Raw genomic sequence first — 22,646 nt, 5'->3', positions numbered from 1 at the left:
TTTATGGAGCTAACAAATAGTAGCAATAGAAGGAAGCTTAGGGAGCTGAATTTCAGAGATCAAAGAGCCTTTCACAGGAAGTAAAAGAACTGTGAATACTTTCCTGCCTGGGGCAGCAACAGGTCCTGAAATTTTGCAGAGATGAAGGGCTGTCAGCACAGTCTTGAGGAACAGCGTAGGCTGGTGAGATTGATTCATCATCTGCAAGAACTCCAGAGGCAAGGACAGATCCCTCAGTCCCATAATTCCTCCCAATCACCTCCTACCTGAGTTTTGCCAAAAAACACAGCAGTGGAGGAGCGACTGGCCAGAGAGAAACTTTCTAATCCTGTTTCATCCTGTAGTGGCTGAATTCCATGGTTCTTTTGCAGTTGGATCCAAAGCAGAGACAAAAATATCTGAAACTGCAAGCAACTCCCTCCTGGATCAAATACTGGCAAGATCAGAAAAGTGTGTGATGAGTGGGCTATGACAGTGAGCTCAATTTCATTAAGGCAGAGACCCAGCACCACCTCAACTACAAGCTTGGAAATACAAAAAATCAGCCCTAGGAAATAAGCAGAACAAAAAGCTACCCTTCAGTCTCTGCTTCATAAACAGTGTCTGTAACCAACTGAAAACGATTATGCGGCATGCACAGAAGCCAGAGTCAAATGAGACACAGTGAGTAGGAGGAGATCTCGATGACCGTGTTAGAACCAGCCAACAATGGTGTTAGAACACCTAGTGTAGACACATTACAGACTTTCCCAGAAAAGGTAGAGAGAATAGGTGGAGAGAGAACATTTCAGGAGAGAAATTGAAACTCTAAAACTAACTAAATGGACACTTAAAATTGAAAACACAATATCTGAAAGCCAAAATTTACAAGATAATAGCAGATAGGAGACTGGAAAAGCAATGATCCGTGAAATTAATGTCAATAGAAATCCAAGCTTAAGGAGAGAGGGAAGAAATAGATTGCACAAAACGTGAACATACATGGAAGCATTAGTATAAGCTCATGTTGAGCTTAACATAGATACAGATGGTTACAAATAGAAACACTTACAAACATGCTCATCTACGAGGATGAATAGACACTCATGTCTTGCTCTATCAGCTAACAAGTCCTAGAAGCAGTGACATCACCTACCAATAAGCCCACCTAGTTCCCAGATCCTGGTCTCTAATACCATTTTCTAGTGAAAGGAACCCAGACTCCTTGGAAAAATGGCTTTTTCTAGGATGGGGGCAGAAAAATATGCAAGAATAAGCATGGAGCACCTTTTAGTGCCATAAAGTACAGAAGAGCTCCAGCAAACAAACAAACAAAACCCACAAAGATAGGCATATTCCAGAATACAGGAACCAGCTAAAAGAACTCTCACAAAATAAAGTAAATGGTGTCATACTATCACCAAAAGAATAAAAATAAACATGTAAACACATGATTCAATGAATAGATAAATAAATTGGAGAGGATAGAAAAGTCTCTTTTATGGAAGATCTCCCATCTACAACGTAACTCCCACTCCTTAAATGACCTTCTTCCAGCAAGCAGTTTGAAAATGGAGAGAAAAAGAAAAGATTAACTGTGGTGCAGAAACCTGACAAACACAACCTCAGGCCAGATGGTTGTGGTCACCATCAATAGTGATAAGTCACTTTGATAGCATGTGCCCTTGATAAGATGCAATGAAAATGGACATTACCCCGTGCTCTTCCTCCCCAAAACACATTCCCCCAGTCTGATCATTAGGGAAGCATTTCTCAGTTGAGAGAATTCTGCCAAATTCCTGACTAGTGCTCCACAAAACCATCAGGCTCATCAAAAACAAGGAAAGTTTGAGGCTGGGTGCGGTGGCTCACGCCTGTAATCCCAGCACTTTGGGAGGCTGAGGTGGAGGAATCACGAGGTCAGGAGATCGAGACCATTCTGGCTAACACGGTGAAACCCCTTCTCTACTAAAAATACAAAAAATTAACCAGGTGTGGTGGCAGGCACCTGTAGTCCCAGCTATTCGGGAGACTGAGGAAGGACAATGGCATGAACCTGGGAGGTGGAGCTTGCAGTGAGCCGAGATGGTGCCACTGCACTCCAGCCTGGGTGACAGAGCGAGACTCTGTCTCAAAAAAAATAACAAAAACAACAACAACAAAAAAAAACAAACAAGGAAATTTTGAAAAATTGTCACAACCAAGAGAAGCCTTGGAGATGTGACAACTGAACGGAACATGGTATTCTGAATAGGATTTGAATGCAGAAAAAAAACATGATGAGAAAACAGAGGTCATCTGAATAAACTATGAATTTAGTTAATCATAACGCTTCACTGTTCGCTAATTTTGTCAAATATACCATCCTGATGTAAGATATTAGTAATAGGACAAATTGAGGTGGGGAACATGAGAATTGTCTATACTACAATAATTCTGCAAATCTAAAACTGTTCTAAGATCGACAGTTCATTTTTAAAAATCTATAACATTGCTGGACAAAAGCAAACATAGAATCAGCACCATGTGGAGAATTTCAACCAGGTTGCCTTATGTAGAATTGAATTTCCAGAAAGCAAAAGAAGGATAAGGCAGGAAAAAAAAAAAAAAAAAAAAAAAAAAAGCTTTGAAGATGTACTGGTTAGAAATTTACCTAATTCATTGAGGAACAAAAGCAACCCACAAATTCGTGAAACTTAATGCCAAATGTGATAAATTCAAAGGAAACTACATCTAGACACATCAGATTTCAACTGACAGAAGCTACACATAAAGAAAAAAATCTAAAAAGCAGCTAAATGAAAACTAGACACCCAGGCAGGAGAATAGTGAGAAGAGTGACTGCTGACTTCTCATCTGAAACCAGGCAGGCCAGGGGACGGTGAAATAATGGATTCAAAGAGCTGAAAATAAATTTTGCAAAACTATAATTCTTTTTTTTTTTTTTTTTGAGACAGTCTCACTCTGTTGCTCAAGTTGGAGTGCAGTGGTGTGATCTTGGCTCACTGCAACCTCCGCCTTCCAGGTTCAAGTGATTCTCCTGCCTCAGCCTCCCGAGTAGCTGGGACTACAGGTATGTGCCACCACACCCGGCTAATTTTTACATTTTTAGTAGAGATGGGGTTTCACTATGTTGGCCAGGCTGGTCTTGAACTCCTGACCTGGTGATCTGCCCGCCTTAGCCTCCCAAAGTGCTGGGATTACAGGTGTGAGCTACCATGCCCAGCCCAACTAGAATTCTAGATCCAGAAAAAACTGAAGATAGAGTAAAGATATTCTTCAGTAAATGAGAGTGGAGAAAATGTGTAGCCAATAGATCCATAAGATGAAAAATACATAAGGCAGTCCTTCGCCTGAAGGAAATAACAGTGTTGGAAGCAGGTTTTCAGGTTAGAATAAAGAGCACCCAAATATAAATACGGGGGTTAAAACTTTTTTTCTGGGCCAGGTACAGTGGCTCACGCCTGTAATCCCAGCACTTTGGGAGGCTGAGGTGGTGGATCACCCTGAAATCAGGAGTTCAAGACCAGCCTGGCCAACATGGTAAAACCTCATCTCTACTAAAAATTACAAAAATTAGCTGGGCGTGGTGGTGCATACCTGTAATCCCAGCTACTCAGGAGGCTGAGGCAGGAGAATTACTTGAACCTGGGAGGCAGAGTTGCAGTGAGCTGAGATCGTGCCACTGCACTCTAGCCTGGGTGACAGAGCGAGACACTGTCTCAAAAGAAAAAAAAAAAACTCTTAATTACTTAGATGACAAGTGACTCTTTGTAAACTGATAATAATGAGTAGCAATTTTTAAATTGGTTGAAGTAAAATCCATGACAAAAATCACACCCAGGATTACAGGCACACATCAGCTGCATCGGCTCCAGGCTTCCTACATCTTACTCCCAGTGGTGTGATGTGTGCTCCTCCTCCATCAAGACAAGTTCATATTATAATCATTACAGCAATGGCTAAAACACAAAAAGAGGATTTGGTATCAAATCAGGAGAAGACAGTAAATGGAACGCTAGAACAGTGGTTAAATAATCTGCAAGAAGGCAAGAAAAGGAGCAACAGAGAAATCAAAAGCAAAAGACACAAATGAAAGAAACGAGCGATGTGGCCGACTTCACAATTACACTGAGTGCAAACGACCTGAGCACCCCAAGCAAGGTCAAAGTCGTCACACTGGACTCAAAACAGACAAACAACAACAGCACAAAAGAGAATTGGACTCTAGCCTGCTACCAAGGCTAAAAGCGAAGGGCTGTTAGGACCCAGCTGACAACACTCCCCATAGCCCACGTGCTGCATTAAGGGAAGAGCCCACTCCAGGCAGGAAGGCAGAGCCACATCTCACGGATGAAAGGGTCGAACATCCAGAAGATGCAACAATCTTGAGGTATCTGTTCCCAACACCTGAACTTCAAATCCACAAGCGAAGGTTGGCAGACACTGAGGGAGAAGAGACAAATCTGAAAATAGAACAAGTAGAAAATAATTAGGACTGCAAAAGATTTGACCAACCAGTTTCACCCCACAGACGCTTTCCAAGTGCACATGCCACTTTCTTTTTTTTTTTTCTTTTTTTTGAGACGGAGTCTGGCTCTGTCGCCCAGGCTGGAGTACAGTGGCCGGATCTCGGCTCACTGCAAGCTCCACCTCCCGGGTTCTCGCCGTTCTCCTGCCTCAGCCTCCCGAGCAGCTGGGACTACAGGCACCCACCACCGCGCCCGGCTAATTTTTTTGTATTTTTTAGTAGAGACGGGGTTTCACCATGTTAGCCAGGATGGTCTCGATCTCCTGACCTCGTGATCCGCCTTTCTCGGCCTCCCAAAATGCTGGGATTACAAGCTTGAGCCACCGCACCCGGCTGCACATGCCACTTTCATAGGATGCGTCCTGCGTGATCGTACGTGATCCTGCAAGCATTAAGTTTAAAGCAGGCCAAACTACCCTGTGGGACAGAAGTCCAAACAGAGGTTGCCTCCAAGGCTGAGGTGCTGGGGATGACCAGGAAGAAGCAGGAGGAATCCTTGTGGGTGATAGAAATATTTCATGTTGCAATTGGATTGTGGGTTACTTGGGTGTATCTATCAAAATTCATTAAATACGAACTTAAGGTTTATGTATTTAACTGTATGTAAATTATAATATGTATAATATAATGTGATATGGGTTTATAATATACTACAACATAACATAATAAATATAATATAATATATCATATATGATATGATATGAAAATCATATCCAATTTATATCATGTATAATATAATATCATATGATATATTATGATTATATTATATAAAATACAAATTGGATACGATTTTCTAAAACTCCACATTCAGGGTCTGACCTTTCTGAATCTTTTTCAAATCAGAAAAAGAGTCACTGATCTCTATGTTTTCCAAACAATATCAGCCTCTGTGATATCAGGAGGCTTGGGGAGGGGCGCTTCTCACAGGACACTAAGGGAGCGGCTACCCTCATGGGGTCTGGGCTCCAATCCCCACGTCCAGTTCTGCAGAGTGAGCCTGGTTTGACTCCTGTTCAGGGAATGTTGTTTAACACATTGGTTTCGCCGCCTTCTCACCCTCCACACACCATCCCATCTCGAGGAGTTCAAGGAGCCCAGCTCTGAGCATTGCCTTCGAGCCTCTGATGGCTGTTCTTTCAGGTTTGGGGTCGCTTCCAGATGCCTGTGACTGCCACCTGGCCTGCAGCTAGTGTGAGATGCCACAGATTGTAAAAGTTAATGTGGAGAAAAAGAAGTCTCAGAATCAATGAAATGCCAAAATATTTTTTTTTAATCAAAATGCCTTTAACAGTAACAGAAGAGAAGGCTGTTTTCTAGGGCCTGGGGCCAAGAAGGGCAGGAGGAAGGGGAGGGATGGGGGTGCTCAGGCTCCACCAAGGAGGACGAGGACCCTGAACCCAGCTGCCCACTCTGCTCCTGCCTCCAAGAACCCGTCATCGGTATTGCCAGGGGCCCATGAGGCTGGAAAAAGCACAGGTTTTCCCCGGGACCTGCTTGGAGGGCAGAGAAGCCCTCGCTTGGGACACTCCTGTTGCTATTGTTGAGTAGGAAATAACTGTGCTTCCGTTGCCAGCACCCTCAGGGGATGCACCTCCCTCCCTGCTGCGTGGTGCTGGACTCAGTCATGCTGCCACTCAGTAGCCTGCACCCACCGAGGCCCATTTCCCCTTCAGCCCAAAGACAATTCTCCAGGGAAGTTATCTTTGGCCCAAGCCAGAGGGAGGATGGGCTGAACCCTAGAGCAGGAGACGGGGCCATGGCGGGGAGACCACTGCGCTGAATCCAGGGAGGATAGAAAGAGACCCCCTGCTTCCTGGAGGTGCCATCAGAGCCGGGGAGTGGCAGATGCGCATCGGATCCCTACAGAACCTCGGGCAGGGGATTGCCGGCCAGCGCCTGGCTCCCTCCTGCGTTTTTCCTATTAGTCGTTTTGTTATAACTGCTGGGGCCAGCCAGTCATTTAAAGACAGCAGCTGAGTCGGCAGCCTTTCTCCAGGGCACAGAACAGTTCTCTGTAAACCACACATACCCTGGAAGCAGAGGAGATAGTCCCCAGCTCATTACATTTCTCTGGGCCCCACCCTTCTGCCAATTACTGAAGCCTCACGGACAGTTTCAAGTCACATGGACAAAGCCGGTTCCGCTCACCTGGAATCCAGCTTCATTATTTACCACATCGCAGAGTAAATAACGAGTTTCTGAGTCCAGGAAGGTGGGTGAACTCCTTGGAGGCTTTTCCGTGAATTGTCAATGTATACACTTTCTTTTGGCCGGTGTGGTGGCTCACACCTGTAATCCCAGCAATGTTGGAAGCCAAGGCAGGAGGATCGCTTGAGCCCAGGAGTTCAAGAACAGCCCGGGCAGCATAGTAAGCCCCCATCTCTACAAAAATAATTAAAAGTTAGCTGAGCATAGTGGCTTATGCCTGTAGCTGGGACTACTCAGGAGGCAGAGACAGGAGGATCACCTGATCCCAGGAGATTGAAGCTGCAGTGAGCCGTGATCCTGCCACTGCACTCCAGCCCGGGTGAGAGTGAGATCCTAACTCAAAAACAAAAACAAAAACTTTCTTTTTTAAAAAAAAAATCCCGGTTCCAGCACGTGTGCGCCTTTGTAAATTTTGTACCAAGAAGAGGAAAGCTCAGGCCATTGAGTCGTAGAGCCCACGGCAGCCTTGAAGGCTTTTTCACAAAGCGCCTCAATAAGGGAGGAGCACGCTGAGCTGAGGGAAGAGGCAACCGTTCAAAAGGGTTCCAAGACAAATCCAAGACTGGGGGCGGGGAGCAGGTGTGGACCCCCAGCCCAGGGACCCGGCAGCCACTGACAACAAAGGGAGGACCCATCTTCCACACACACGGAGGTCCCGGTCACCATTTCCACCGCGAGTGGGTTTAGGGGGTGTTCTAGGTGTTTTCCTGCACACCCAGGGGCAGCAGTGCCTTAGGGCCGCATTCCCCCACTCCCAGCATCTTCAGGAACAGCGTGGGGCTCTCCTGGCCCCTCTTCACACCATGCGGACGCCCCTCCTCTCCACAGCTGCTGTCCAGCGCTCACAGAGCTGCCCCACACTGCATCCCTCTGGGGTACAGTACATTACCGACCTACCCCAGGCCTGCCCTGTGGAGCTGCTGGCCGGCCCTGAAACCTCAGACCTGGAGGGCAGAAGCCGTGTTGCCCACAGGAAGTCTAGAGGCCTGCCCAGCGTGGCCTCATCAGACCCTCCAACTGGGTTCTCTAGTCCCGCACCCCATGGCTCTAGCTGGATGGTGGCTGCCATGGGGTCTGTGCTTCTGCCTCCACCTCCACGACAGTGAGCCCGGCTTCCTACCAGAGCTCTCACCCCAGTCTAGGCTGGATCATCCAAACACCTGTAAGGATCTGCTCTTAAAGCCACTTGCATCTCACAATCAAAATGCCCCGAAGAGATTATTGCATCCCCTCAAGCTTATCTGGCCTCTGGTCCCACCATTGCTCAGCTGCCACACCTGGGTGTCCTCCCCAATCTGGGCCGCAGCCCCTCCCCTCCTGACTGGCATCCCTAGCCTTGGCCCCTCCCGTCCCTCTCCCAGACCGCCCTGATCATTTTCCTTGGGCATCTCTGCCCTCCCACCCCCAGCTCTGCCTGTCAGATCTCACCCTGTCAGGCGCCCCTCACAAAGGCCCCCTATCCTCTGGGTGGCCCTTCCTGCGCACTGACCACCTTCTTCCTAACACCCTGGGGGAATATGACTCCACATGTCCCATAATCTTATCAAGGGCAGGGTCTGTGTCTTCCTGGTTGCCTCAGGCCAAAGACCCGCAGGTGCACAGCTGCAGGGAGCAAGTGAGAGTGGGCTGGGTCCCCACAGCGAGGCAGGTGTGCACTGCGGAGGCTGCACTGTGGGTCCTGCTGAGGGTGGTGGAGCCTGCTGCAGGCCTGCAGTTGGAGTTTGGGGAGGACTTAAAGAAACAGCAGTTTGTTCTAGGGCAGCTGCTACCAGGAAACCTGAGGGGCCTGAGACTGGACGTGTTGGGAAGAGCACTGTGGTGACCTCGCTGGTGTTGGTGCTAAGCAAAATTATGAAGTGGGCCTGTGTTGCTTCCATTTATCACAGACTCAGGGTGACCTGGTCTATTCCCAGAGGGCATTCACGTCCAACGGGAGAACAGCATGGCCTGCTGTGCACGTCAGACCCCTAGTGACGACACTGTGGTCCAGCACAGCCGGAGTCAGGTCTGGACGCAGAGATTGCCTTCGTCTTTCTCACCTGTGCCTGTGACTCAGCTGAGAAGGGAAATACAGCAGCCAATGCCAGTCCTGACTCCCGTTGCCGGGGCCCTCGTGCTCACAGGGCGTACATAATCCAGGCATGACCTTCACTGTCCATGCCCCTCACATGGGTCCCTGTGCTCGCAGGGCAGGCTGTGTCTCAGGTGGCAGCCTGGGCTGGCTGCAGACTCCAGGGCAGCCTCCGCTCTGCCGTGCACCCCTAGCTCCCGTCTTCTCCTCTGTACAGGCGCTTCCCCGTCTGTAAGAAGGAGGATTGTAGTATCTACTGGCACCGGTGAACTTGACTTTGTTGGGAAAGAAAGGTCTTTACAGATGTGATGAAGCGAAGGAGCTCCGGAAGTAATCCTGGATTATCCAAATGGCCTGAAGCCCAATGACAGGTGATCTCATGAGAGACAGAGGAGGCTCGGACGCGGGGAGAGGCTGAGTGAAGATGCAGGCAGAGATGCAAACACCCCAGGCTATTCAAAGCCAGAAGGGGCAGGGAGGATCCTCCCCTAGAATCTCTGGGGAAGCACGGCCTTGCCCTCACCCTGGCTTCACACTTTCGCCTCCAGAACAGGGAGAATGAGCCTCTGTGGTTTTAAGCCCTCACAGGGTGAGGCAGCCCTGGGACACCCATCCACTGCCACCCAGGCTGCTGTGAGGAGCAAGGGGTGCGTAGATGTGGGGGGCACTCATCTCCCCTCCCCACCCCTGGCGTAGGACCCCGTTGCTCTCTCCCTGTCATCTGGAGGTTTGCACTGGCCCCTGCCCCGCTCCACGTTGGAGCACCTGCAGGCCAGGAGCACGTAGGTGGTGCACACTGCAAGCTGCGGGAAGGGCTGGACCTGTCCACGAGACATTCCCATAAACCTTCAAATTAACTCACGTCTGGAGTGCAGAGGCTTGTCTCTCCTGGACCCCCCCGTGCGTTTCCTCAGGACGCGACGGCAGCTCTGAGAAACGTGGGTTGAGACACAATGGCCTGGAAGGTCACAGAGCATCAGCCTGGCGGGGGCTGCAGACAGAGGCCCCAAGGCTAGGAGCATGTTCCAGGCCTGGCCTTGCTACCACGAGGACTGATGCCACGGCCCACGGATGAGAACTAGAGGAACACAACCCATCCCTCAAACCCATGTCTGGGTAGAACCGCGTCACACCCCCAGGCCTGTGGCCTCTGCAGGTGCCGGGCGGTGGGATCACAGTTGTCAGAGCTAGGTGTCCCGGGAGAAGGTGGCGCAGATACATCAGCACTCTGAACTCTCATGTTCGGAGAAGAGCATTAATAGATTTAAACCCCTCAACACGTAGCCTTTTGTTGTTCCCCACTCGAACTCTAATTTTCCTTTTGCAGCCTCATAATACAATTTGTTAGTCATTGAGGTCAGTTTGGGCGTGTGGGTTTGAGGTTGGCCGGTGAGTCAACGTAATGTTCATTTTATCTGCCTCATATTCGGAATTTATTGAAATAATCCAGACAGGCTTTGTCTTTTCATAATTTGATCAATGAAAACCCACCGGGAGAGAGACAGTGTTTTAAAAAGCAATTGTTTAAATGAACTTGATATTTTTATTGCAAAAATACATCACAGCGCGCTTTAAGGTTGAATTTTATCTCAGTAACCACATACATAATTCAAATGATTCATGGAGAAGCTAACGACAAATACTGTTGTCTTTTAAATAATCTAATAAAAAGCTTATTAATGTAGGGAAAGACACCGATTGGGTCTACACACTCAAAGTAATGTGTTCATTTGGTGTAATAAGTTGGATTCTGTCAAGCTTTGTTTTTCCTCACTCTGATGCCCCTGGCATTTTTTACCTCTCCTTCTAGCTTCCCAGCTGGCTCCCTGGCCACCTATAACCCAGGTCCAAGCACAGCCGGCAGCGCCAGTGCGGGCCCTGCCTCTGGTGGGGTCCTCCCTGGCCTCGCCTGGGCAGGTAGATAGACCTTTGCTCCCCACCTTTAGAGCAACTGCTGCTTCCTGGTGGAGGTTCAGCTCGAGGGTCTGGGAGGTTAATCCACAGGGACTTCCTGCACACCGCCAACCACAGTCAGTGACTGGGAGGGCCAGGGTCCCGTGTCCTCTGGACCCCAGGTCTGGAGCTTCGATGAGTGGATGAGACGTGGGGTTCAAAGACGACCTCCAGGTGTGGGATCCTGTCCACTGGGACTCCTTTGGACATGTCCCATGACCTCTGAGAGGGCTGGATTTCTCTCCTGCATCACAGAGCCGGGATCCACCCTGGCCTGCCGCGGGGTGCTAGAAAAGGAGGTGTGGCCCCCTGGGAGCCAGGCAGGTGCTCCCTGCATGGACAGTGCTTCTCTCATGCCCACCCCACTCTCTGTGCAAACCACCCCAGGGTCTGCCCCTGGTGGCAGACCTGCTGCCTCAGATCTGCCGGCAGCACCCAGACATATTAAATGACAAAGCTGAAGTTTTAAAGACAAAAATTAGTAAAATGTATTAATAAAGCTAGGAGTCAACTTTAACAAAAAAAAAAACTTTCCAAAATTAGGAATTGCAAAGGGAGAGAAAATAAATGCAGAAGGATGTGAGAAAGAGGACGTGACCCCAGTTGCATGGAAAAACCTGTGAATTGTTGGTAAGTTTAAAGTCTTGATGAGAAGGTTCATTTTTCAGGAAAACATGGTTCACCAGCACTAATTCCCAAAGAGGTGGATGGCAATGCAGTGAGAAGGGACTGGCAAGTTTGTGGGGCCAGCAAGCAGCCCCCATGCCCACAGCAGCACAAGTCACTCGGAAATGAAGAATAACATGGAAAGAGACAGGTGATGTGTGTGCCCCTCACACTGTTCCGGGGCAATGAGACAGGTGATGTGTGTGCCCCTCACACTGTTCCGGGGCAATAAGACAGGTGATGTGTGTGCCCCCCACACTGTTCCGGGGCAATAAGACAGGTGATGTGTGTGCCCCTTACACTGTTCCGGGGCAATGTTTAAGGGCGTTTCTCAATTTAACTTATGAAGCCAGCATGGAAATTGTCATTGAATCTCACAAAATACAGACAGGAGTGCTGTATTCTCATCTCATTTATTTAGATCCAGAATTCTGCATCGTGTGCAGGTGCGCACTCACACACAGGCACCGATAGCACAGCGGAGGGGAGATTCGCCAGGAAACTGCAAGAACTGGCACGTGTTGGGAAATACATAAATAGAAGCCGTCCCAAGTAAGTTAAAATGTTTTGTTTTGTTGGTTCCGTTTATTTTAATTGGCAGTTAACAATCATAATTACTTACAGGATAAAATGTGAGGTTTCAGCACTTGGGTAGATCGTGGAAAGACCAAATCTGGCTACTCAGCATCTCCAGCACCTCAAGTATTCATCATTTATTTGTGGTGGGAACATTTAAAATCCTCTCCTTTTGCTTTTTTGAGATATACAATACTGCAAACCAAAGAGTATCTGAGACAGGTCTCGGTCCATGCGGAGGTTTATTTTGTCAAGGTTGAGGCTGCACCTGGGAAAAGAGACATGAGGTACAGTAGGGCCTGTGGCCCCCACTTTTTCCAAAGAGGGCTTCGAGGGCTACAACATAAGGAGAAAAGTGGGCAGGAGGGGAAAGGAGAAAGAAATAAAAAGAGGCGGGGAATGGTCACATTCTTGTGTGGTTTTATTTTTATTTTTATTTTTTTGAGATGGAATCTGTCTCTGTCATCCAGGCTGGAGTGCAGTGGCACGATCTCAGCTCACTGCAACCTCCGCCTCCTGGGTTCAAGGGATTCTCCTGCCTCAGCCTCCTGAGTAGCTGGGAATACAGGCACCCACCACCACACCCAACTACTTTTTGTATTTATAGTAGAGACGGGTTTTCACCATGTTGGCCAGGCTGGTCTGGAATTCCTGACCTCAGGTGATCCACCCACCTCGGCCTCCCAAAGTGCTGGGTTTACAGGTGTGAGCCACCACACCCGGCCCAACACTTGTGTGGATCCACATGTTGCAGGTGAAAGGAGGGGGTGGAGGACACAGTCAATCACACATTCGTCTGGAGCTCCGTAAATCTGCACTTTACACAAGGGGAAGTGGACATCGAAGGGAGGAAGCAGGCCACTACACGTTCATCACGAGGTGGGCGAGGTGCCAGTTCTCATCTGCTTCTGTCCTAGACCCATAAGGATGGGCGATTTGTTTGCATTGCCAGGGTGCGGGAGGGCAGACATGGCCATCTATCTGAAGCTGTCGGTTTAGAAACAAAAGGAAAGACAGGGGTTTTTGTTTGTTTTTGGTGACTCCACTTCCATGCTTAACTTTTCCCTTTTGGCATAGAGAATTTAGGGTCCTGAGATTGTATTTTCCTTTCACAATACGTTAATATTAATTATAGTCAGCGTGCTGGGCCATAGAACACCAGAATTGATTTCTTCTGTTTAACCGAAAGTGTGTCTGTCTCCCCTTTCCCCACCCAGCCCCCACCCCTAGCCTCTGACAACCCCCTTCTACTCCCTACTTCTGAGTCTGACTTTCAAAATTCCACAAATAGGTGAGATCATATGGTATATGTCTCTCTGTGCCTGCTTTCTTTCACTCCTAGGTTAATCTATGTTGTTGCAAATGACAGAATTTCCTGTATTTTAAAGGCCAAATAGTACTTCCCCATGTACATATGCCACATTTTAAAAATCCATTCATCCGTGGATCAACAGTTCGATTGTTTCCATATCCTAGCGACTGTGGATAATGCTGCAATGAACGTGAGCGTGCAAACATCTCTTCCCCACACTAATTTCATTTTCTTTGGATATATACCCAGAAGTGGGATGGCTGGACCATATGGTAATTCCAGTTTCCGTGTTTTCATGAACCTCCACGGTGTTTTCCAAATTGGCTGTGCTAATTTACATTCCCATCCACAGTGTGCAAGGGGCCCCTTTCTCCATACCCTTGCCAATACTTGGTGTTTGTTTGTTTTTGTTTGTTTGTTTGTTTATTGAGATGGAGCCTTGCTCTGTCACCCAGGCTGGAGTGCAGTGGCATGATCTCGGCTCACCGCAACCTCTGCCTCCCGTGTTCAAGCGATTCTGCTGCCTCAGCCTCCTGAGAGCTGTGATTACAGGCACCTGTCACCACGCCCGGTTAATTTTTGTATTTTTAGTACAGACAGGGTTTCACCGTGTTGGCCAGACTGGTCTCAAACTCCTGACCTCAAGTGATCCGCCCTCCTCGGCCTCCCAAAGTGCTGGGATTACAGGCATGAACCACTGTGCCCAGCCACCAAAACTTGTTATATTTCATCTTTTTAAATAATAGTCAATCTAACAGATGTGAGGTGATATCTCATTGTGGTTTTAATTTGAAGCTCTCTGATTACTAGAAATGTTGAGTAGTTGTTTTATGTATCTGCTGGCCAATTGTCTGTCTTCTTTTTTAGAAATGTCTACTCAGTCGTTGGCCATTTTTAAAGTAGGGTCATTTGTTTTCTTACTATTGAGTAGTTTAAGTTCCTTGTGTATTTTAGATATTAATCCCTTGTGTGATGTATGATTTGCGAAGATTTTTCTCACAATCTGTGAGTTATGTCTTCATCCAATTGTTTATCTTGCTGTGCAGAAACCTCATCGTTTGACACAATCCCATTTGTCTATTTTTGCTTCTTTGCCTGTGTTTTGGGTTCATGCCCCCAAAAATCACTGCCCAGTCCAATGTCATGCAGCTTTCCCCCGCATTTTCTTCTATTAGTTTTGCAGTCTCAGGTCTTCCCTTTAAATCTTTAACCCGTTTTGAGTAGACAGTTGTATAAGGAGTGAAAAGTGCATTTGATACATTACAGTATTTAAGACTGATTTTTTCAGCTTGTAACAAACTAAACATAAAAACAAACTTTCTTAACATGACAAAATATATTCATCTGAAATCAGATACCAGCATCTTAATTCTAAGCATGAGGAACAATTAAAATCTGGAATAAGGCATGGGTGCCCATCATTACTAAAAGCCAATATAATTATGAAAATACCACCCAATCAATGTAAAAGAGTAAGTTAAATGAGAGCATGAACAGTAGAATGGAGAACAGAAAATGTGGATTTTTTTTGTTTGTTTTTTTAAACAGAGTTTTGCTCTGTCACCCAGGCTGGAGTGCAGTGGCGCAATCTCGGCTCACTGCAAGAAAATGTGGATATTTAAAGAGGAGATGCATGTCTGCTTGTAAATCCCATAAAAACGTACTGAATGTGTACAAAAATAATAGCTTTCCTAGATATTAACAGCAAACAAAGCAACAGAATGGAAAAACGCATTAGCAACAATAGTAAGTAATACATTATATGGCTAGTATACATGTATCTATGTATACATATATTTATATGCCCTGTGTTATTTTTAATTGTGGAAAATTGGAAATTTCTAAATGCCAATGTAAGTGATTCATTAGACACATTTTGCTGTGTTGCCAGTTAACTGATAACGATGAAAATCCATACACTTACTGATGTGAAACATGCTTATACTATATGAAACAAAAAACAATATTTAAAACAACATAGTATGCAATATATATTTTCCTCTGTCTCTTTTGTAATGCTTACAAGGATGCAAACCAAATATTTACAATGGTAATAATGGCAGATTCCTTCATCTGTTTGCTTATGTATAAATTTTTCAACATTAATGATGCATCTCTTTTGTAACTAAAAGTAGTTTTAAATGAGTAAGGCCAATCTATTCAGGCTGTAAACGTTTATATAGAAAATACTAATGTAGGAAGAAATAATGTGATGTTGCACCTAAAATTTTATCTAGTTTTCAAATTGTTTATAGCAACACTTTTATATATAATGTTTGCTTTAAGTGGCCTTATTTCACTTTGATTCTTTAATAAAAGAGGTACTAATGATTAGAAGATGGAAGCATCCATTGCAGTGAATCTGTAGGACTTGGAACTGCAGTAAAGAGCGGCCAAGCCTCCCACAGCGGTGGAGGTGCAGGGACTGCAGACCTGCTGCGGGGCGAGCACTTCCCAGACTGTGGAGAGCCGTTTTCTTTATGTTTCCTTTCTTTTTTGTGAAAGAGTCTCTCTTTGTCACCCAGGCTGGTGTGCAGTGGCATGATCATGGCTCACTGTAGCATTGGCCTCCCGGGCTCAAGTGATTCTCCCATCTTAGCCTCCCGAGTTGCTGGGACCACAGGTGTGTGCCACCACAATTCACTAATTTTTGTATTTTTGGTAGAAATGGGGGTTTTGCCCTGTTGCCCAGGCTGGTCTTGAACTCCTGAGCTCAAGTAATCTGCCCACCTTAGCTTCCCAAAGCACTGGGATTACTATTACAGGCATGATCCTTCCCTCCTTCCTTCCTTCCTTCCTTCCTTCCTTCCTTCCTTCCTTCCTTCCTTCCTTCCTTCTTTCCGTCTTTCCTTCTTCTTCTTCTTTTATTTTTTTGGAGTTTCACTTTTGTTGCCCAGGCTGGAGTAACAAGAACAATGAAGTCATCTCGGCTCACTGCAGCCTCCGCCTCCCGGGTTCAAGCGATTCTCCTGCCTCAGCCTCCTGAGTAGCTGGGATTACAGGTGCCACCACCACGCCTGGCTAATTTTTGTATGTTTAGTAGAGACAGGGTTTCATCATTTTGGCCAGGCTGGTCTAAAACTCCTGACCTCAGGTGATTGGCCTGCCTTAGCCTCCCAAAGTGCTGGGATTACAGGCGTGAGCCACCACACCCAGCTTCTTTCTTTCTTTTCTTTCTTCCTTCCTTCCTTCCTTCCTTCCTTCCTTCCTTCCTTTCTTTCTTTCTTTCTTTCTTTCTTTCTTTCTTTCTTTCTTTCTTTCTCTTTCTTTCTTTGCTTTTTTCTTTCTTTTTCTTTCTTCTTTTGTTTTTGTCTTTTATTGCTTGTTTGTCTTCAAGATTTAAAACAATTGTAAACAGAAGTGCTTTGCTGGTCCCTCTTCTCCTTCACTCCTAGGGTCGCTCTTCAGACTCAAATCCTTCACTTCCCCGTCCCCCGATTCCCCTGATGGAGAGAGTTATGCTGTTACCGTAGACTGGACACATCCCCCAGAGGTGAGGCGGGGCCTGCTCCTAATGCCGCTGGGGAGGAACCTGCTCTTCGTTCCCCCAGGAGGTCCTCACTCGGAGCCTCCTCATTCATGCTGAGGCGACCATTGGCACATCAGATACATCCTTATGCCAGAGTTGGAGAAAAACACATCATAAAGCCAAGTATTTTTTCTACTTATTTTAATTTAGGCCATCCTCACCCTCACCTTTTTCTCACCTAGTGACTCCACAGGTATTTATAAAAGGCCATTTGGTAATACAAATGCACACATCACCATCAACGGCTCCCCCAGAAGGCCCTGAGAATCAGCCACTTAGGTGGCTTATCCCTGGAGAAATGTGTATCGCTCCACCTGGGCCCTAGAAAATTTTGGAAAATGTGGAAGTTTGTATACAAAAATCTAGTTTTTGAAAAATTGCTTAGAGTAAAGCTGCGTGCATTCTTTCTAAGTGGGAGTGGTGTCTAAACTTCTACTTACTACTTCAAAGCAGCAATTGGTAAACCGAAGAACAAGAACAGTGCAGACACGGGGAAACGGTCCCCAGCCTTCCTCCCAGGCATGGCGAAGGGTGAGCAGAGGGGAGGAAGGAATCACCTGCAGATTTTGTGCTCCGTGAACCCCCACGCGGTCAAGGGCACAGGGCTGGAGCTTCTCAAAGGCACAGGAGCTGCCTGAAACGTCCACTCCTGCCCTTGCTCCCAGGTGGCACAGGTGCATCAGGGCCATGTGGGAGCTGAGCGGAGCCGCTCAGGCCAGAACTTGCAGGCGGGCAGGGGGTGGGGAGCGCTCTCCGTCGGGCTCCTGGGCAGCCTGCCGGTTTTGCGTGTGAAAAGTGAAATTTCTTTCTTTCTTTTTTTTTTTTTTTTTTTTTTTTTTTTTTTTGAGACGGAGTCTCGCTCTGTCGCCCAGGCTGGAGTGCAGTGGCCGGATCTCAGCTCACTGCAAGCTCCGCCTCCCGGGTTCACCCCATTCTCCTGCCTCAGCCTCCCGAGTAGCTGGGACTACAGGCGCCGCCACCTCGCCCGGCTAGTTTTTTGTATTTTTTTTTTAGTAGAGACGGGGTTTCACCGTGTTAGCCAGGATGGTCTCGATCTCCTGACCTCGTGATCCGCCCCTCTCGGCCTCCCAAAGTGCTGGGATTACAGGCTTGCGCCACTGCGCCCGGCCGAAAAGTGAAATTTATTTCTAAGCACAAATTTAGAGCATCTTCTTCCACGATAGAAGGCATTTGTGTAGGAACGGGAAGACACTGCCGCGGGATAAAACACAGAAGCACACCATTCTCGAAAGCGCAGCTGCACCCTGCGCGGTCACAGAGTCCTGCCCTTCATGTCTCAGGGGGCCACAGAGAACAGGGAGAGTCTGTGCGTCGTTCAAATATAGGGCCCCTTCTCCATTCCACATTGCTCCCCCATCCGGAACTGTGAAAAAAGAAAAGAAAAAAACATAGTACAGGGCATATCGAGCCCATTTAAATGACTTGAAAAACAGCAGGTTCTATGTGATCATTCCCTGGTGTCGCTGCTAGAAACCCTCACAACTAGCTGATGCCCTGGAGGGTGGGGGCAGTTCCTGAAAGCTGCACAGGTGGCTGCAAATCCATCCTGTCAAGAACCCCGCATGAGTCTACGTTCCAGAGCCTTTGCGTGGAATGCTCTAGAGCTTCCCGAGTCTCGTGACTTGGCTCAAATCAAGGACCCCCTTCCAGTGTTCCTGCTCAGCATCCTCCATCTCCCAGAGGGGGAAATTCCCTCCAGATGTGGGGACTCCACACGGCTGCACAGACACAGCCATGATGGTGCCCTGAGCTTCCTGCAGATCGGAAGGAAGGGATGCTTTTGTGCTGCTGCCCTCTCTCTCCAGAGCTTCTGAGCCTCGTCTTCTCAAAGCGTGCACCGGCCCCCCACCAGCCTCAGTTAACACCGGGATTCACCCAGACTGGGCATTCAAATGGATGTGGCCTTGACCCTGCTCTTACACCCTTGTTGGTCAATGTCACTGTGTCCTCATCAAGGGTTTCTTTTTTAAAAAAACAGCATAAATTGGTGAAACCTCATCTCTACTAAAAATACAAAAATTAGCTGGGTGTGGTGGTGGGCGCCTGTAATCCCAGCTACTTGGAAGGCTGAGGCAGGAGAATCATTTGAACCTGGGAGGCCCAAGTTGCAGTGAGCCAAGATCGCGCCATTGCACTCCAGCCTGGGCGAGAGGGTGAGACTCTGTCTTAAACAAAATTATTATTTTTTAACTCTTATTTTAGGTTTGGAGGTACATGTAAAAGTTTGTTACATGGGTAAACACGTGTCACAGGGATTTGGGGTACAGATTACTTCATCATCCAGGTATTAAACCCAGTACCCAAGAGTTACCTTTTCTGCTCCTCTATCTCTTCCCACCCTCCCCCTTAAGCAGTCCTAGTGTCTGCTGTTTCTTTCTGTGTGTTCATAAGTTATTATTTAGCTCCCACTTTTAAATGAGAGCATTCAGTATTTGGTTTTCTTTTTCTGTGTTACTTTGCTAAGGATAATAGCCTCCAGCTTCATCTATGTTACTGCAAAGAACATGATTTTATTCTTTTTTATGACTGCATAGTATTCCGTGGTATACAAGCACCACATTTTCTTTATCCAGTCTGTCATTGATGGGCATTTAGGTTGATTCCATGTCTTTGCTATTGTGAACAGTGTGGCAATGGACATTCTCATGAATGTGTTTTTATGACAGAGTGATTTATCTTCCTCTGGGTATATACCCAGTAATGGGATTGCTGAGTCAAATGGTAGTTTTACTTTTAGCTTTTGGAGGAATCGCTACACTGCTTTCCACAATGGTTGAACTAATTTACACCCCCACCAACAGTGTATAAGTGTTTGCTTTTCTCCACAACCTCACCAGCATCTGTTATTTTTTGACTCTTTAATATTACTATTCTGACTAGTGTGAGATGGTATCTCATTGTGGTTTTCCTTTGCATTTCTCTAATGATCAGTGATATTGAGCTTTTTCTCATATGCTTGTTGGCTGCATGTATGTCTTCTTTTGAGAAGTGTCTTTTCATGTCTTTTGTTTATTTTTTAATGTGGTTGTTTGTTTTTCTCCTATAAATTTGTGAAAGTTCCTTATAGATGCTCAATGTTAGACCTTTGTCAGATGCATAGTGTGCAAATATTTTCTCCCATTCTGTAGGTTGTCTGTTTACTCTGTTGAAAAAAATTTTCCTTGCCATGCAGAAGCTCTTAAGTTTAATTGGATTCCACTTTTTAATTTTTGCTTTTGTTGCTATTGCTTTTGGTGTCTGTCATCAACCCTTTGCCCATTCCTATATACAGGATGGTATTGCCTAGGTTTTCTTTTAGGATTTTTATGGTTTGGGGTTTTACACACAGACCAATGAAACAGAATAGAGAGCCCAGAAATAAGGCCTCACATCTATGACCTTCTGATCTTTGTCAAAGCTGATAAAAACAAGCAATCAGTCAAAGACTCCCTATTCAAAAACTGGTGTTGGGGGAACTGGCTAGCCATATGCAGAAGATTGAAGCTGGACCCCTTCCTTACACCATATACAAAAATCAACTCAAGATGGATTAAAGACTTAAATGCAAAACCCCAAAGTTTTTAATTCATAAAAAATTAAGCCTTAACATTAAGAGGGGAAAAAAAAGATCTCAAGCTGCACAAACAGCCTAAGCTCCACCTTTGATAAAATAGAAGCGTGTGAGTGTACACATATGTGGATATGCAGATGCTCCTACCCATGGCTTCAGATAAGACCCTCAGTTCATGCACCTGACATGTGGGAGGCCCCAGTTTCTCTAACACAATTGTGTTTTCCAGGGCCCCCCTCCCCCTTCTCAGATGGAGGAATTGCTCACCTCTGTTTTCTTTGGGAGTCTCCACTGGGTCAATGAAACAGTTTTTAATCTGGGGAAGACCACTTCCCTTCATGTTCTGATCTAATCTGTCACTGTTTGGTCCTTTTATCTGGCATTTCATCCTTTCTATTTAATTCTTTCCTCTCAAACTTGTCCAAGGTAAAGACCACGCCTGTGGTGCAATGAGCCATTTCCATCTTCCTTATTCATTTGGCCCAGACAGAGCGCTTCTTCCTTCCTTGTTCTCCTCTGAATGAATCTTGTATTAGTCCACTTTCACACTGCTATAAAGACATACTCCAGACTGGGTAATGTATAAAGCAAAGAGGTTTAATTGACTCACAGTTCCACATGGCTGGGAAGGCTTCAGGAAACTTACAATCATGGCAGAAGGGGAAGAGGCACGTCTTACATGATGGCAAGCAAGAGAGAGTGAGCAGGAGCAGGGAAAACTGACCTATACAACCATCTGATCTCGTGAGAACTCACTCACTATCATGAGAACAGCATGGGGGAAACTGTCACCTTCAATCACCTCCCACCTCGTCCCTCCCTCGACACCTATGAGGATTATGGGGTTTATAATTCAAGGTGAGATTTGGGTGGGGACGCAAAGCCAAACCATATTATTCTATCCCTGGCCCCTCGCAAATCTCACATTTTCACATTTCAAAATGCAATCATGCCTTCCCAACAGTCCCCTAAAGTCTTAACGCACTTCTGCATTAACTCAAAAGTCCACAGTCCAAAGTCTCATTTGAGACAAGGCAAGTCCCTTCCACCCAGGAATCTGTAAAATCAAAAGCAAGTTAGTTACTTCCTAGATACAATGGGGGTACAGGCATTGGGTAAATGCTCCCATTGCACATAAGAGAAATTGGCCAAAACAAAGAAGCTACAAGTCCCAAGCAAGTCTGAAATCCAGCAGGGTAAAGCTACTAAATAATCTGTTTTGACTCATGTCTCACATCGAGGTTATGCTGATGCAAGAGACGGGCTCCCATGGTCTTGGGAGCTCCACCTCTGTGGCTTTGCAGGGTACAACCAGGATCAACCGGAGGACGTGACTCTCCCTTCCCCATCATGGTGCACCTTTGGGACACTTTAATCCTATAGGAGAACATGCATTGTGGACCTGTCCCCTGTGTTCTGAGCACATGCTTGTCCCTTTGTCATGACTTCCGTGGCCCCAAGTCCCTTTCACCTCCCTGGAGCCTCTCAGAGCAAAGGCCTTCCTAATAAGAAGTGCTGATATAGTTTGGCACTGTGTCCCCACCCAAATCTCATGTTGAATTGTAATTCCCAATATTAGGGGAGGGACTTGGTGGGAGGTGATTGAATCACGGGCAGATTTCCCCCTTGCTGTTCTTGTGATAGTGAGTGAGTTCTTGGGACATCTGGTTGTTTAAGTGTGTAGCACTTCCCCCTTCTCTCTCTCTCTTTCTCTCTCTCTCTCTCTCTCTCTCTCTTTCTCACTCTTTCTCTCTCTCTCTGTCTCTTCTGTTCCACCATGGTAACCATACTTGCTTCCCCTTCACCTTCCATCGTGACTGTAAGTTTCCTGAGGCTTCCCCAGCCATGCTTCCTGTAGAACCTGCAGAACCGTGAGCCAATTAAACCTATTTTCTTTATAAATTACCCAGTCTTAGGTAGTTCTTAAGAGCAGTGTGAGAATGGACTAATACAGGTGCTGTTCTGTACACCCGTTTCTTTGAGAAGCAGAATAACTCTCCCCCGTCATATTGTGGTTGGTCTTGGAGTTCTCTGGTTCCCATTTAAAACCTAAGCTCATCTCAGGTGTACCATGTTATCCACATTCTAAGAAGAGCCTGTCATCAGGGGCTTCTCTGTGGGAGTCTTCTGACCACCATTTCCTTGCAAATGGACGCGTGTGCGGTGCCTGTCAGGGCCCACGTCCAGTCTGCATCCCAGCCAAGTGTACTGAGATAAGCTCCTGAGGTCCAGGGGTGGGTTGTCCCCTCA

Source organism: Macaca nemestrina, chromosome 9 (genome assembly GCF_043159975.1).
Source record: "Macaca nemestrina isolate mMacNem1 chromosome 9, mMacNem.hap1, whole genome shotgun sequence".
Classification (NCBI taxonomy): Eukaryota; Metazoa; Chordata; class Mammalia; order Primates; family Cercopithecidae; genus Macaca; species Macaca nemestrina.
Note: the sequence above shows the minus strand (reverse complement) of the source record.